The following is a 17,109-nucleotide window of genomic DNA, read 5'->3' as shown; positions in this document are numbered from 1 at the left end:
CTTTCTCCATAAAATTAACCAAAGGTTTATCTATTTTATTGTATTTTTTTCTACAGAATCAGCCCTTTAGTTTTATTTATTAGTTGATTAGTTTTCTTTCAGTTTTACTAATCTCTCCTTTGAGTTTTAGAATTTCTAATTTGATGTTTAATTGAGGGATTTTAATGTGCCTGTTTTCTAGTTTTCTTAATTATACACCCAATTCATTGAACAGCCCTTTCTCTATTTTCTTCACATGAACATTTAGATCATCTTTTCTTTATAGTTAAGCTTGTTCTTTGTAATTACACATTATTTATCTCATTTTATTGTTATTCTTTATATTTATACTTCTGTAGTCAATGTGTATATAATTTTCCTGACTCTGCTTCCTTCATTCTACATCACTTCATATGTCTTTTTATGTTTCCCTAATATTCTAAAACACATTCTCTCTTATAGAACAGTAATATCCTATTATAAATATATACCATAATTTGTTTAGTCATTCCACAACAAATGGGCATTTACTTTGTTTCTATTCTTTGCTATCATAAGAAGTACGACATTGTATATTCTGTCATTTATGGGCAGACCTGTGTGACCTCCTGGGAAAAAGTGCTTAACAATGGAATTGCTAAGGGTAAGAGTAATCCATTAAATTTCAAATTTATATGTTAATCTTCAAAAATAAATACTCTGTTAAAGATCTCTAGTAAGTGACATTTTGTCATCTCATTCTAGTTGCAATAAATAAATAAATGAAAAAAAAATTTTTTTTTTTGGTACAGGGAAGGTATAACTTCATTTATGTTTAGGAACTCTTGCTCATGGAAAGGGAAATCTCTACCAATTCACATTAGGAATTGTTCAGAAATTTATAGATTAATTACCATACTCAGAGTCACATAAGTCAGTATGTATCAGAAGCGGTACCTGAACTTAGTTCAGGTCAGTTTTCTCTCCATTATTCCCTGTTTCTTAATGATTCTATAGTTTTGACTTTTTGGTAACACAGGTAGATTTTTTCCTCCTCTAATTAGTCCATGTTATTGTTTACTTCATGACTATCAAAGAATCATAGAACCATGGACCATAAGAGAAAGTCTTAGAAATCATTTAATTCAGCTCACTTATTTTACAAACAAAGTGAAGACCACAAAGATGAAGTGACATCCAATATCATACAAGTTATAGCAAGAGCCAGATCTAGACTTTAGGCTTCTTGACTCCTGGCTTATTTATTTTTCCACCTTAAAGATGCTCCTTGAAGGCAGGGGCTTCTACCCACCTTCCCACTTCTTTCTTTGTATTATGAGCACTTAGCACAGTGCCTGGAAGATAATAATCAATCAATAAATGCTTTACTGTTGAACATTTGTGAAAAAGTCACATTTACCCATCACTTTAGTTCGTATAACCACAGATTTTAGAGCCTGCAGTGAACTCAAAGAATTCAACAGATTATCACCTCAGTTTCTATAACTTCAAGAAGTTAAAGTATAATTATTCCCCTTTTTAGACACAGAAATTTTCATTAATAGATCACTAGAAAAAAAATAAGCATGGTAAACTCATTGAATTCATTCTTCTCCTAAGTTTGTTGATATGGTCTTCCCTTGTTACCAGCAAAACCATCTTCACAAAAGATGGTCTTTTTCTTCATTCTCCCCTATGGAAAAGATAATTTGAAGGAGCACAGGACGTTGTTGGTTTCTTTGAAGTGCAAACCAACAACATAGGTCACATGGATGAATTCTTCAATGCAGATAATTCCATATTTATCAAGAGATTTTTCAAAAAGTGAATTATCAGTAGAGACAATTTTTGTTTCTTGATCTTTTATTTGTACATTCACAGACTTCCATTTTGGGTAACACCATGAAATATATGGTTCCACAGTTGAATTTTTGCTAAGTGTGTTGAACATGATGTTGTATCTACCTCTTAGGTTTCAAAAGCCTTTTTTTTCCAATTTGTTTTTTTTAAATAATAATAGCTTTTTATTTTTTTAAAATGCATGCTAAAATAATTATCAGCCTTCAGCTTTGCAAAATCTTGTGTTCCAAATTTTTTTCCTTCCCTCCCCACCTCCCTCTTCTAGAAAGCAAGTTATCTAATATAGGTTATACATGTGCAATTCTTCTAAACACATTTCTGCATTTGTTATGCTATATAAAAAAAATCAAAAGGGAAAGTGAGAAAAAAAGAGCAAGTAAACAACAATAACAACAACAAAGATGAAAATATGTTGTCATCTACATTCAATCCCTATAGTCCTCTCTCTGGACATGGACAGCTCTCTTCATCACAAGAAGAGTGGAATTGCCCTGAACCATTCATTGTTGAAAAGAGCCAAGTCCATCACAACTGATCATCATATAATCTTGTTGTTTCTGTAATCAATTATTCTCTTTTTTCTTCATACTTGGCATCAGTTCATATAAGTCTCCCCAGGCTTTTCTGAAATCAGTCTGCTGATCATTTCTTATAAAACAATATTCCACTGCATTCACATACCATAACTTATTCAACCATTCCACAACTAATGGGCATCCACTCAGTTTCCATTTGTAGTTACCATTACAAAAAGAGCTGCTAAAAATATTTTTGCACATGTGGTTATTTTACCTTTTTTTTATAATCTCTTTGGATTATAGACCCAGTAGAGACACTGCTAGATCAAAGGGTATGCGTAGTTTGATAGCCTTTTGGGTATTGAACTAGCATTTATTGTTAATTACTTCTGATCACCAAAGCTAATTTGAGTTCTTGAAGGTCCTTGGGAGATGCCTGGTTTTCCTGCCATTCTAGTCCATTGAATTTCTTTTCTGTGCATCTATCTTCCTGATTTCAGACTTTATAAAACTCTTTACAATTTCCCTCCATACCTTCCATCTTTTTTTAGAATCATCTTCTTTTCAAGTATTTGGCCTCCAGTTCTGGAAAAGCCTTTTGCCTTTTAAAAGGCATTTTGGAGCAAATGGAAGTTTCTTTTTCTTTTCTTCCATGCCTTTCACAATTCTGTCCAGAAAAGCAAGTCCTTTACAGTTTGAATCTCAGAGAGGTTAAAAAAAATCCTAGAATTTTTGAGTGGAAAAGGACTTAAGAAATTATCTAGCAAAATCTCTACTGGCTTAGAGATGATGAGACAGATCCTTAAAAAAAATTGAGTGATGTGTCCAGGCTTGCTGTTAGCTAATTAGTTATAGTCGTCTAACTATAATATTGGTGCTTTTTCCACTATACTCCTTTGACATCTATTCAAGGTCATGACATCATCATTACTAAAATTTATATGACATTTCATTTACAAAGCATTTGGCAAATATTAGCTCATTTCACCCTTGCAATTACCCTCTGAGGTTGGTGCTATTATTCCCATTGTACTAATAAGAAAGTTGAGGCAGGCTGAGGTTAAATGCCTGGTCTGGGGTCCCACATGAACTCAGTCTTCTGGCTCCCAAGTCCAAAATTCAAACTACTCTGTCACCTAGCTGCTTTAGTACAAATATAAATAAGCTGCTTTATTTACTTAGTTAATATTGAAAGAAGAATTTGAATTCAGGGTATTTTTTCCTAATGGGGTATTGTTTCCACTTAACCTTTTTGAAGTTAGTAAACTTACTTGGAATCCTTTTAATTTAAAATAGATAACATTTCATTTTTATATTACCATTATATCTAAATATACCTATCCCCTATTTCTTCCTAAGATAGCCTTTTAATTTAAAATAGATAATATTTTATTTTTATATTACCATTACATCTAAATATACCTATCCCCTATTTCTTCCTAAGCTAGCTTTTGTCAAAGAATTGACAAAAAAGAAAAACAAAGGTAGTCTACCAACACAAACCAAATAAGTTAGCCATTGTAACAGTATATGCAAAGTTTCACACACATAATCCCTGCCCCTCTGCAAAAGAAGGAAGGGAGGTACATTTTCTTATTTTTTTTAGGGGGGGGGGAGTTCATTCTTGCACATATTTTTACAGCATTCAGTTTTGTTGTTGCTGCTGTTTTTAGTACCTTGGTACATAGTTGATGCGTGTGTTGCTTTTTTTGATTCTTATTTTATTCTTCATCAATTCATATATCTTTTCTTGCTTCTTAGTATTGAGTATATTCACAATTTCTTACCATATAGTAATATTCCATTATATTCATGTACCTGAATTTGTTTAACCATTTCCCATTGAACTGGTATATTTTTGGTTTCTACATCTTTTCTTTCCCCAAAATATATTTTCATATATATGAGACTTTTCTTATCTTTGATCTCCTTGGGATATATACTTAAGCAGGGATTTCTTTATCAAGAATTATAAACATTTTAGCTACTTTCTTAGTTTAATTAGAAATTGCTTTCCATAATGGCTGTACCATAGTATACTAACACACCTGTTTGTTTGTTTTTTTTAATAACCTCCCCAACATTGACTATTTCTTTTCTTTTGTCTACTTTGTCAGTTTTCTGGATGTTAGATAAAACTTCAGGGTTTTTTATTGTATTTCTTTTATTATTTGTGACTTGGAAGAGTCTTTCTAATTTTTGATAATAGTTTGTACTTCTTAGAATAGTTTATTCATATTGTTTGACTACTTATTCTTCAAGGATTGGCTCTTGTTTCTGGATATTTGATCTAATTCTCTCTGTCTCTGTCTCTCTGTGTCTCTGTCTCTGTCTCTCTCTGTCTTTCTCTTTCCGTGTGTGTGTGTGTGTGTGTGTGTGTGTGTTTATACATATATATATGTATATATATATATATATATATATATATATATATAATTTCAAATATCAAGTCCTTTTACAGATTTTTTTTTTTTGTGCAAACAGCTTTTCTTCCTATCCTGGTTATTTGTATAAAAGCTTTTCAATTTCAAGTAATTGAATAGTTTAGTTCATTTTTTTATCTCAATCTTTTGTTCAATTAGGAATTCTTCTCTTAGCATAGCTATGGAAATAAATAACTGATCTCATTCTTTTCTAGTTTTTTTTAATGTTATGACCTTTTATATATCCAAAATCCAGTAAAGAACTAAACGGCCAGTAAGAGCTTATTATGATATTTGGTATAACGTATTAGTTTAAACCTAATTCGTTCCAAATTGTTATCTACTGTTCCCATAAGTTTTTTGTCAAATAAGAATATCTTCTTAAAATAATGTATGTTATCAAATTTATCAGTCACCCATTACTAAGTTTAGGAATCCTTCTAATTTTTAAGTTATCTAGTATTCCCCTAGAGAATTGCTCATACATTGAATCCAGGCACTAACTCTTTACTTTCACTATTATTAGATGGGTCAATCTTACAGCAGACATTTCATAAGTGCATCTTGAGTTGAATTTTTATTGTCGTTTGGTCTTTCTGATGGAAGTATACTGTTAATTCTCACTGTTAGCCCTCCAATTCTCACAAAGAAACTGGAACATTATTTTTATACAAAGGATAACAGAATGAGCTTGTGACCATTTTATCATTCCATTTAGGACTTGCCTACCAGGCCCCATTTTCCTTTCCTTTGCCTGACTGGGGAGGAGAGAGGAGGTTGATATTTCACTAGAATAGCCAGAACACTGTAAGTATCTAATTCCTTACTTTGCAAAGAATTTGAGGATACAGTGAATATGAAAACAGCTATTGAAACAAAATCCCACTTTAAATCAGTGTATTGTGCCTCTCCTGATAAGAATTGTCAGCTACTTGAGAAGCTACAGCTTGGGCCAATCAACTATTCAAATTGGGACATGCTGATGAAAAGGCAAGAGAAGGTGTGGCCATTAGAGTCCACTGCTAAGCGGAATTGTGGGAAGCCATTCATAAAATGTTGTGGGATTTGGGAGAAACAGGCCCTCTTAATAGGCATTTTCCTAATTAAAAATGAAAAAAAGAAAGTAATGGACATGACAGTATTCACATCAGTTTTTATTTCCTTCAGATAAAAATAACAGATAAGGGTGTAACCTTGCCATCTGATGTTATTTTTGCAAGTTAGACAAATGCAAAGTCACCTACCAGCTAGATGCCGGACTAGGCATCAAATCAGGAATCTCTAGGCTCACTCTTCATATCCCTGCATTAATCGGAATGTTAAAGAGCTACCTTTCGATTAATCCTGTCCTGGACTTTAGATGAAAGATACTGCAGTTTAATTACTGAGTGAAATCTACTTTGTCTGATCTGCCAGTCTGTGTTGTAATGTCATAATATAATCAGCATCGCCTCCATCTGAAATACAGGGCTGTGAAGTCCAAAGACCTGTTTGATTGGAAGAAATAAAATGATGTTCAAACAACAACCAGCCACAGTGCTGTAATTACCCAAACCTTGTTTGCATCTGTCTGTCATTCTCCCCATTGGCTTGTCATGACAGCAAAGGAGAAGAGAGAAAGAGAAGGGGTAATTGAAAAAGAATTGAAAAAGATGTTACCTAATGAGTAACAAACTAGGTATGGAAGGGTAGGGCCACCGTGTACAATATCTTAAGACTAATTAAACTTGGTATTTCTTTTTAATATATGCCCCATTGGCTGCCACAGTTTCTACAAGTCCAAGTCAAACATCTTCTAATTTCTGTCTGCAATTAAAAGTATTCTTTTGTTAAAGTTCTATAGTTTTTCATTGCTTAAAATTAATTTTTTTCTTTTAAAACAGGCAGTGATTTAGCATTTTTTTCTCTCTGTATTCCGATATAGCTGCTAAAAATGAGAAATAGAAAGAATATTTACATGTTTTAGTATTTCACAAAGATGTTAGAAATATTGCTGGATACTCCTAATGGGCTGACAAGGACTCAGTTCTTTTTCAGAAGTGGGGGGCCTTGAAAGATATCCCAGATTTACTGAAGCTTCTCTGATTAAATGTTAACATTGCCCTTAGTTGAGGACCTCAGCATTAACCAGAAATGCTCTATAGAAACTTCCAGAGTGTTACTTCCCAGGCCATTGTACTTATCAGGGCAGGTCACTCCTGAGTCGATGAAAGAGTCAGGCATGTGGAGGAGGAGGGACTGACAGGAGAGGTGCAAGGATAGAAAGGCTGTTATGAAGAAGGAACAAAAAAGGTTCTCAAAGTCCCAAGATATTGTACTAAGAACACAGAAGACGTTTGATACTCTAGGATTTATAGAGTGATTTTGATACCTCAGGTTCAAAAATCTTTCCTCCATTTAGAATTTCTCCTCTCCTCTGGCCCTTATAACCCACCAGTATCTTAAGCACTGCATAATCCCTCAACTGCGCTAATTAGTTCACATCATCCAACTAGATCCTTTACCTTACTTCCCTGCCCTTACTAATGGCAGCAGTATTCTAGTTACATGGTCTCTAGACTTCAGGCTTCCCTTTGACTCCTCCTTGCCTTTTTGCCACTGACATGTAGCTACCAAATCCTGTTGGTTACTTTTCTTGCCATCTCTTCATCACTTCAAAAAAAGATTTTGACAAAAGAAAGGGGAGTACATTTTATATAAAGATGGAGGGATTCTATAGCTGGAAATAAAGATGATCAGTAAAGTGGGGCATGATGTGGAGGTGATATTTGGAAAATAATAGCTTATCATTTGTGTACTAAACAAGTTCGAATAAGAGATGCCAAGTAGGATGCTTATGAAATCCAACTTTGAGATGATATGGCCACAGTATGATCGGTAACTGAAATTTTTTTCCTCTATGTATCTTGTTTTTACAAGGGCTTTGCATGTTGTTTCCCAATAAAGGAAATAAAGTCTGATAAAGATTACCAGCTCTGTGAGGACTATTGGATTTTTTGGGGAGGGGGTCTTCTTTATAGTGCAGCACTTGGCACAGTCCATAGAATATAGTAGACAATAAATACTTGTTAACTTGACCAACTTGGTAACAGGCCAGAAGATAGAGATGTAGGGTTTGGTAGTTTAGTGAAAGTGGTTGCTCATAGAAGGGAGAGAGCTTGGAAGGAGAAGTTTTTCCATAAGGAGGACTGAAAAGAAAAGGAAAAAAAAAAGAATCAATTAGGTTGTGTCCCCTCCTCCAGAGAATTATAGCTAAATAAATCATATATGTATATATGATGGAAGGACATAGAGGAAGTACATGTTACTAGCCCAATAGGATAAATTAATGTGACATCCTATAGAATGAAAACTACTCTATAGGACATTTGTCCCATAATTATATATCTGCACATTTTGCAAGTTGCAATGCAAACCTGACATGAGAAAAGGAAGCTAAACAGACCCTTCCCCAAAGAGAGGCATTTGCATTTAGTTTGAGATTTTTAATTAGGCTGCCATGTGACCTTTTTTAAAACTTATAATCAACAAGATGTAGTCTCCATTATAGAATGGGAAGTTTTTGGAGCTAGAAAGGTCTGGGTGTCTACACTTAGTCTATTTCTGTGTCTGTGCTATTTCCATGACTTCTAAGCAGAGATAATATTATTTGTAATGGACAGTCCAGAGGTTTGTTGTAAGATGGTGCAACAATATACATAATGTTTTCCACTAGGAAGGTTTTCATTAGCAGCCTTTGGTTGTTAAGAACTTTAATATCTCTTGGCACACTGCTGACCAAAGACAGACTTCATTCAGAATCCCCCAAAACAGAAGAACTTGATTCTCCAGCCACGTGCTATCTGTGAAACTTGTGTTTAAAAAAAAAAAAAGCCAAAATCCCAATCGAGCCTATTCTTTTGCATGAAACAATTCAATTGCAACATGGCCTTGCTAATATCAGTCCTCTGTTTAGATTATATTGTGTCTTATGAGAAATTTTTTTTTCAGTCACAGGGTGAATTGATGAGCAGCTAGTAGCAAGGAAATCGGATTCTCTCCAATTCCAAAAGACTATTCTTAGGGGTAGTAGAGGAAAGGAAAGGGGAATGTAATAGTATTGTTAAAAAGCCACACCATAATAATGTCATTCATGTTTTACTTTGTTTTATTTTTAAATGAAATCAGTGCAGACAGATCCGACTGCATTACATTTGCTTCAGATGGAAGAGCGATCCCTCAGGCTCCACATGAGGTTTAGTAACAATTTGGGTGAGGCAGTCTTGTGTTCAATGGCTATGCACCTGTGGATATAAAGAAACCTTCATTATTCAGTGTTCTTGAATTCTTCCCTTTTTTGTAATCCCCAAATTCCTGAGCCTATGATCAGTGTCTGCATGTCCATAGTCACTTTTTTTTACATATGACCTGACTGCCCTCCATTTTGAAATTACAGTGATAAGCCATTGCATCTTTTGACCTCCTTTCTTGTTTTCATTCCATATTCTCATCCACTCCTGGGATTGTCATCAGTCTTATTCTAATATCAAGGAAAGCTGACAAGCAGACGCATCGATGACCATTCCTCCATTCTGCCCTCTGTATTTTGTCTTTTCCTACATGTTTGGATTTTAAGGTTAAAGTTTGACTACTTAGACAACTGTTTACAAAATCGTTGGTTGATAGTCAGGGTTGTGCTTTGCTTTTTTTTTCCTCCCTCAGATTAATAAGATTAGGGTTTAACTTAGTGAAACAGGCAATAAAATAAAAAATAAATAAATTAGATAAAAATAAAATTATTAACTCAAGAGCTTCTATTAAGTGGTTTTCATGGCCCAAAATGGAATTCTTATTTGAGTTTGAGTGAAAGGACAAAATGTAAGACTGTACTTCCTCATAATTTAAGGGATTTAAATCTTAAAACTATCATGAAGGGATGTGTGCCAAACAAAGGATATAATCATTATCCTATTTAAGAAATCAAAGATCATGTCCTTGATTCATGATTTTTATATCATCACAACTCAGAGATAACTGGAATGTATTTAGATATTATAGTTAGCTATTTTTCTTCCTTCTTTATTATGCTATCTTTTATTCCTTTGTGGTACTCTGGTCAGCTCTCTCATATACCACAAGGTGTGGACCTTCTCAGTTCCCAGATGAAAGATGATTAAATGTTCAGGTGCTGCCCTTAAGCAGTAAGAAGACCCATTTCTTCCAGTCAATGCTAAACTCTTTCTTCAACTGGCTGGTGAAGACATGATTGTATTCCAGGGTACCTCTGGAAAAACCTTTGCCCTTTGAGGAAGGGTAAAGATACAGCTCAGCTCTTAAAAAATGTGCAGATTCCCCATTTCTATCAGATCACTTCTTTTCCTTACTTAATTTTTTTTTGTCATTAGTCGTAATGCACCTAAAAATCATCTAGGTTCCTGGTGGCAACAAATATATCATTAAAAGACACTCTAGCAACTTGTGAAAATCATGATTCAAAAATGTGATTCTTGATCCTATAATATAGAATGTTCATATATGTTACTAGTGCAATATAGCAAGTTAATGCGACATCTCAAGGAATGGAAGGTGCTATATATATATACACACAGACATGTACACATATACATATGTATGTATATATATATATATGTATATATATATATATATGGCCAGTGTTTATCAGTCTCCCCATTTTGCAATATCCCAAGTGATAATTATTTAGAACCCCTCAAAAAGGTTTGCCATTGGTTACCTGAGATAATAGAATAAGTAAGTAAAACAAGAATAATGTGTGTGTGTGTGTGTGTGTGTGTGTGTGTGTGTGTGTGTGTGTGTATTTACACTGCCCAGAGATTGAATGAACAAGAAAAGCATTTACTAGGAGTTTACCATTTACCAAATACTGTGCTGAGTGCTAAAGATATAGAAAGAAAAGAAAGACTGCCCCTGCTCTAAAGAAATTTATATTCTAATAGAGGGGGACAGATGGAAAGTTGTATTGGCTACCCATGTCTCCATTTCAGAGTAATTAAAGTAAGATCCTCAAAACTTGGATAACTTAATGATAACTTTAAAATTGTGTACCATAATAGAAGGATATAAGCAAAGTGCTAGAGCAGAAGGACTTATTTCTTGGGTGTTGATTGTCATGTCAGTAATGTTCCCTTTCATGTAGTGATGACTTAACAAGTAAAGGAAGATGGGGAAGATAACAAAACCATTTCAAATATCCTTCATAGTGCCTGATAGAATAAAAAAATCTCCAAGGACTGTGCTTTTTCACTTTCTTGCACAAATTCCCTTTTGTCATCTTGGGTACAGATTTCTTGTATCATTGTCCACCTTTACTGCCCTCTGGAAGTAGTAGAAACCATAAATGTCAGTAGAAACCATGAAACTGTCAGAGCCAGAGGGTGGTAGAAAGTTGAACAGAGAAGGCTGGCTGACCAAAGATATGTTATCTCTTGGTAAAATTAGCATAACTACAACTCATAGAAAATCAGAGCCATGACCACAATGGCCATGGTGGGCAATGGGTGTACCTTATGCCTGCCTTAAGACTTTTGGACTTTTAAGAGCTTTTAACATGAATAGAGAGGAAAGAACCAACAGGCAGAGAGGTAAAATGCCAAGAGGAGGATAGAAAGGGAGATGGCATAAAAGGGGGCACAAGTGTTGCATAGTGAGGACCCTGCAGACCAAAAATGATTGTGTTTCTAACGCTATTGATTTTTTCAGTAGCTGATATTTCAATCTGGGTGCAGTATGTCTGTGAGTCTACGCACACTGTCAAGAAGAAATATGATAGTGTCTTAAAAGATTAATAATATTGCTGGTCCTCTGGAGGCCTGTCTTAATTCACTGGCCTGTTCCCTGGCATGTACTGTAATTTATCTAGTCTGATTTGAATAGCAAATGGCAATCGGCTGCCATTAGGGAAATGGGCATCATTCTTATTGATCCAGCATGGGCTGGATTTTATTTAAGGAGAACTGCAAAATGTTATTAACTTCAGAGAAAAAACTGAAGGGAGAGAGATTTTCCTAAAATATATTTTTTTGAAATGTTCTACCTTAAAAAGGAGAATGGACTCAACAAACTGTGTATTTAGGAGAATAGAAGGAGGAGATCATTCTGCTGTATATTCAGGGACACATTGTTTGTTTTCAACCTTATTAGTGGAAAGCCATTTTCATGATTATGAGAAAAAAGATATTTTTCTCCCATTGAAGAAAACAGTCAGCTCTGACGTATTCAGGTGAATAAGTCTGAGAATATCCAATAGTCACTCAATCCATTTAACAGTCTGTAAAATGGGTTAAATAAAATCCAGGAAACAAACATTCAGATTCCTGTTGTAGAAGAATAAAACATTGGAAAGAGCCAAGAGACAAGAATGTTTAATATTTGAAGGAAGGGAGAAGAGGAAGTAGAATATTTGTTATTGCTGTTCAATCAAGTACAGTCAGGAAAAACTATATTCTGGTTGATCTATAAAGAACTAGCTTCATAATTTTCACTATCTATGATGGACATTTCACAGATTAATAGCCTATACAATTGCTTTTTAAGATTATCTTGTTAGTAGCAAATTCTAAACCTATATTATAACTTGTTTCTGCATCACGGAGGCCAGATATTGGCATTACTGTGAATGGGGAATGTCAGGGAAAATCAGCTAGACCTCAGTCTTCCATTCCTCTAATTTTCCTAACAATAACAACTAAAAATGTGATAGGGAAGTGCTTTTCCCACTCCCACTCCTGCAAATACCCCTTCTTTCTCTGTGATTTTAGCTCTATTTTATAGACTAGGGAGGAACCCTGGCAAGAGCAAGGATAAGAAAAGCTGTCAGAAAGGTGGCTGAAAGGAGGACTTATTGCTGATGAAATTCTTCTTCATTCTACCTCAGGTTGTTATGGAAAGAGCCGATAATGTGCTACAGGAAATGGCCAAATATAAAAGCAATAAAGTAAATTGAAAATGACTTTGTTTTTTTGAGCGGCAGTAATTGCTATATGTTGTGATGTTTGCATAAGGAATTAGTTAATGTGTAGCAGAATGGCGTGTGATACTTTTTATTTGCCTGATGACTATAGTCTCTGAGTGAATGACTTATTAAGGTTAATAAAGAAAAATTTGCTTGTGACTTGTAATGATCCAATTGCTAGAATTTAGCATCCCCTTATGCATTGTTGCCTAAAGGGGGGAAAAACCCACACAAACTCATGCATTAATGGCCGACTGGCTATGATTTTTTTATAGTGGTGTGAGAACAAACAATGTCTTCTAAATTGTTGGTCTGCCTATCTTTCTGCCTGCCTGCCTGGGCAGGAACGTTATGGCTTTCTTAATTCTCCTGTGTGATTTATCATCCTAAATTCATTGTTTTGCATAACTCTGCTTAAAATGAAGAAATGTCATTATTTTGCAGCGAAAAAGTTGTCATTTGCATAATGCCTGCCATTAATTATTGTGAGACTAATGCAGTTGTTGATATTTTTAGGGCACAGTGGTACAGCCTGCACCTTGTATAATGTCACTCTGAAAACATTGGTAGTTAATAGGTGCCACAACATTGCACAAATGAAAAAAAAAAAAAAAAAGAAGAAGGGGACACAATGAAACAGGTTGTGATCTTTATTTAGCATTTTTTTTTCCTGAAATGCTTGGTGAGGGAAGACTATAAAAGGAAGCGAATAGAGCAGGAAGCTGTGACACCCAGGAGAACAAAGGGATAGAAAAGCAGAGGTTCTCCATTTAGCTTGTATTCAATGTAAGCTGGGTTCTAATCAGTATAATGGAGAAAGTAAAGCTTCTGTTTGTTCATTTAGGTTTATCTAATTGAAATCATGAACAAAGAATAGGGTTTGACTTTGGAGATCAAGAACTAGGGAGAGTCCTTCTTCTTAGATGCCTTTGTTTACCCTAGCAGAGAATTCTTCTTTTTAGGTAGGCAGTTGAATAGAGTTAAAAACTGGCACCATCATTGGTCTCCTAAAGAAGGTGACTCAGGATATGATTTTTCATATTCAGTCTGCTCTGTTTCTCCTGTTATTTCAAATGCATAGAAGTCTATGGCTTTAATTTGAATGGAAACACAAAGAAGAAAAAAATTATCTCTGAGAAAGAACTTTTTCTCTCAGTCTCAACAATAGCACTTACTTCTGCATAGAAGCCTTTGGACTAGGCATCTCCTATTAAAGGCTTTCCATTTCACAAGCACATGAAAGTCAGCTATAAAACTTCATTGGAGATTAAGTTCATTATGCTCAGTCTGGGAGGCATAAATATTACAACAGTAGGCAATCGTTGATCTTTTTAGTCAAGGGAGCTTACAAAACACAAACACATCAATAACACGTTTACTGTTGCCATTGACTTTATAATCCTATATTCTAAAATCTTGTTATTTCCTGATTATTAATTACTTTTAAGTGTGAAAGAAACTGGTCTACATATGTTAGTGCCAAGGTTACATTTAGACTGAACAATTATTTCAGCAAATGATAATGTCCTTTACTATCCAACCCTATTGAAGTTTTTTTTTTAATTAATTTTTATGAGATGCAAAGTATAAAGACTGCAACTTATATATAGTACTATAGACTCTAAAGTTGAAAAGGAGCTTTTGTGTTATATGTTACTGTATAGATACTTTGTTGGCTTAGTGGATAAAGTTCTAACTAAACCTAGAGTTAGGAAGGCCTAAATTGATATCTTGTCTGAGACATTAACTGACTTTCTGACCCCTGGCAAATCATTTTACTTCTTTTAGAGTCAGTTTCTTAATCTATAAAATGGTGCAATAATAAAAATACCTGCTTCACAGGGATGTTGTGAGAGAATATATAAAGTATTTTTTCATATCAGTGATAGCAATAATTATATTACCTCTTGTTCTGTTGATAAACAAAAAGATTGAGTAACTTGCCCAAATTTACACAGGTTAAGAACTCAAAACAAGATTAAATCCCAAGTCCTTTCCTAAAATTTTTATATCCTATTGGAGCCTATAGTTGGGCTCCTCTGCCATTAGCCTTAGACCAGCACTCCTCAGGGCAAGGAAACAAATGTAAAAATATTGGGAACCTAAGTGAGCATGATTATTAAATAGATCTAGGCTTTCTCTTTGGCTGTCCCATATGCCCAGAATTCTCTTTCTTCTATTCCAACTATTGATCTCCCCGGCTTCTTTTAAGTCCTAACAAAAATGCCACCTTCTACAGGGAGCCTTCCTCAGCACCCTTAATTCCAGTGTCCTCTCTGTGTTAATTATTTCCTATTTATCCTGTTTAGTCCAAGAAAGGACCTCAGTGTCTGGTATTTTCTCCTGCCAGAGAATCTTCAGAATCTTCCTAAGACAATTCAATTTCTTGACATAGTACTGGTATAATGTCCAGGTTTCATAGACATATAACCTGCAATGGCTCTGTAGACAGCAAGCACTCAAACTTTACTGCAGACAATGCAACTCTGTAGGGCTGGCCACATTGTTTGAATGCCAAATGTATATTTGCCAAAAAGATTATAAGATCTCACACAAAAAAAGAACTCACATAGGGAAAGCACTCACAAGGTGGTTAGGAAAAGCAGTACAAGGACACTCTCAAGGATTCTCTTAGGAGCTTTAGGATTAATTGTGTTACATGAAAGACACTGGGCACAGGAAAGCCCAGCATGGGTATGCCCTCATCAGAGAAGGTGCTGCACTCTATGAACAAAGCAGAATTGAATTAACTCAGAAGAAGCTCAAGATGCACAAAGTTAGAGAGGCACCTGAAATGTTCATAGAGACTATTAAATGTCAGACCTGTGGCAGAGCAATCTAAGCTCATGTTGGCCTGATCACCCACAGTCGGACATAATATAACTTGACTCTAACGTCCTGATGTCATTTTGGTCCTTTTCAGGAATGAAGGACAAAGCCATTTATCCCTGTATATAACTTGTGTTTTTCTTCAAGTGTTTTCATTCTAGTCCAACTCTTCATGATCCCATTTGGAGTTTTCCTTGGCAAAGATACTGGTCTGATTTGCCATTTCCTTCTCTGGTTCATTTTACAGATGGGGAAACTTGAGGCAAGCAGGATTAAGTGACTTGTCTAGGGTCATTCAGCTAGTAAGTGTCTGAGGCCAGATATGAACTCAGGAAGAGAAGTGTTCCTGATCTAGACTCATCACTTTCTATCTACTGAACCACCTACCTGCCTCATTTTATTTATATATATATATATATAGTAATGTTCTCTCTAAAATGTAATGTTCTCTGTTGAGGTTATCTTGGGGTCTCTGGAGGCAGCCTTCGTTTCAGTTCAGTAATCACTGCACAGGTAGCCAGGGGTTAAAGTCCAAGTCCTTTATTGTCTCCTTCAAAGTCCTATCTCCTTCACTTGGGGTTTGGCTAGTTTTCTTAAAGCCTTCTGCATCTTGGTTTCAGTGGAGAAGCAAAGGAGGAGAGCCTGCCACCACTTCTCTGTCTTCCCTCGTCCTGGTTCTGGCTGAGTGTATATATGTATGTATGTATGTATATATATATATATATATATATATATATATATATATATATATAATCTCCATTTACATGGTTCCATTTGTCTGGCCTTAATTATTTCTCTTGGTTGTCCCTCTATTCTATAAACAAAGGGGAGTACTTAAATTTCTTATCTTTAATTTTGTAGTTTCATCTTCATGTATTCAGTCATGGTATACTGTTTAAAACATGCATATCAAGTTAAGAAACTGCTAATTCCTTATAAATTGATATTACCATAATAAATAACAGCATTTATTGTCCTTAAAAACAAAAACAAAGAGAGACAAAATGGTGTGGCAGAGGTGGGTTTCCATGATATTACTTTCTCCAACCTTCATCATTTCTATATTTTACTCTTTCTTTATTAAAAAGATAGAAATTTTGCTGATCCTAAAATCGAATCCCTTTGAACAGAGATTTTAAACAAACAAATATCTCCAAATATACATCCCAGAATCTAGGCCAACAACCCAGTTGGATGGCAAAATGAAAGGGAAATATAGGAAGAGGACATTTGGTCTTAATATGGTATACTCATTTGAAGAATAATTTCCTTTCCATGTTTCTAGTCTATTGATATGCAGAAGAATATAAATATGTACCCACATACATACAGGTATAAATATAACATGCATATATTAGAAATGCTCAGTTTTTCATGAAATAATTATTATTTGTGTTTATGAATATATATTCAGGCACACTCTATGATATGAGTTTACATTAAATCAGCAGTTAACACTAGGGTGAATACACCACTGTAACAAACCAAATTCATAGTTACTCAATAGATGTAATAATGTCTGCTATTAATTGGCCTATTTAGAAAAAGCTCC

General features: G+C 34.7%; 1 protein-coding gene across 17 annotated transcripts in view; it reads left to right on the top strand.

Moving 5' to 3' along the window:
• Nucleotides 1-17,109, top strand: part of ZBTB20 (zinc finger and BTB domain containing 20) — a 1,022,251-nt gene that overhangs the window by 534,873 nt on the left and 470,269 nt on the right. Inside the window, exon 2 of one of the 17 annotated variants that reach the window (XM_031963665.1) lies at nucleotides 5,478-5,566. The exons of 15 other annotated variants lie outside the window; for them this stretch is intronic. The gene's annotated coding sequence lies outside the window, so the exon portion shown is untranslated. Of the gene's footprint in view, nucleotides 1-4,902; nucleotides 5,567-17,109 lie in introns of those variants that run through there. One more of the 17 variants, XM_031963664.1, reaches the window with a different exon arrangement.

Source organism: Sarcophilus harrisii, chromosome 3, assembly GCF_902635505.1.
Source record: "Sarcophilus harrisii chromosome 3, mSarHar1.11, whole genome shotgun sequence".
NCBI classification, from domain to species: Eukaryota; Metazoa; Chordata; class Mammalia; order Dasyuromorphia; family Dasyuridae; genus Sarcophilus; species Sarcophilus harrisii.
This window is presented reverse-complemented; position numbering and strand designations above follow the sequence as displayed.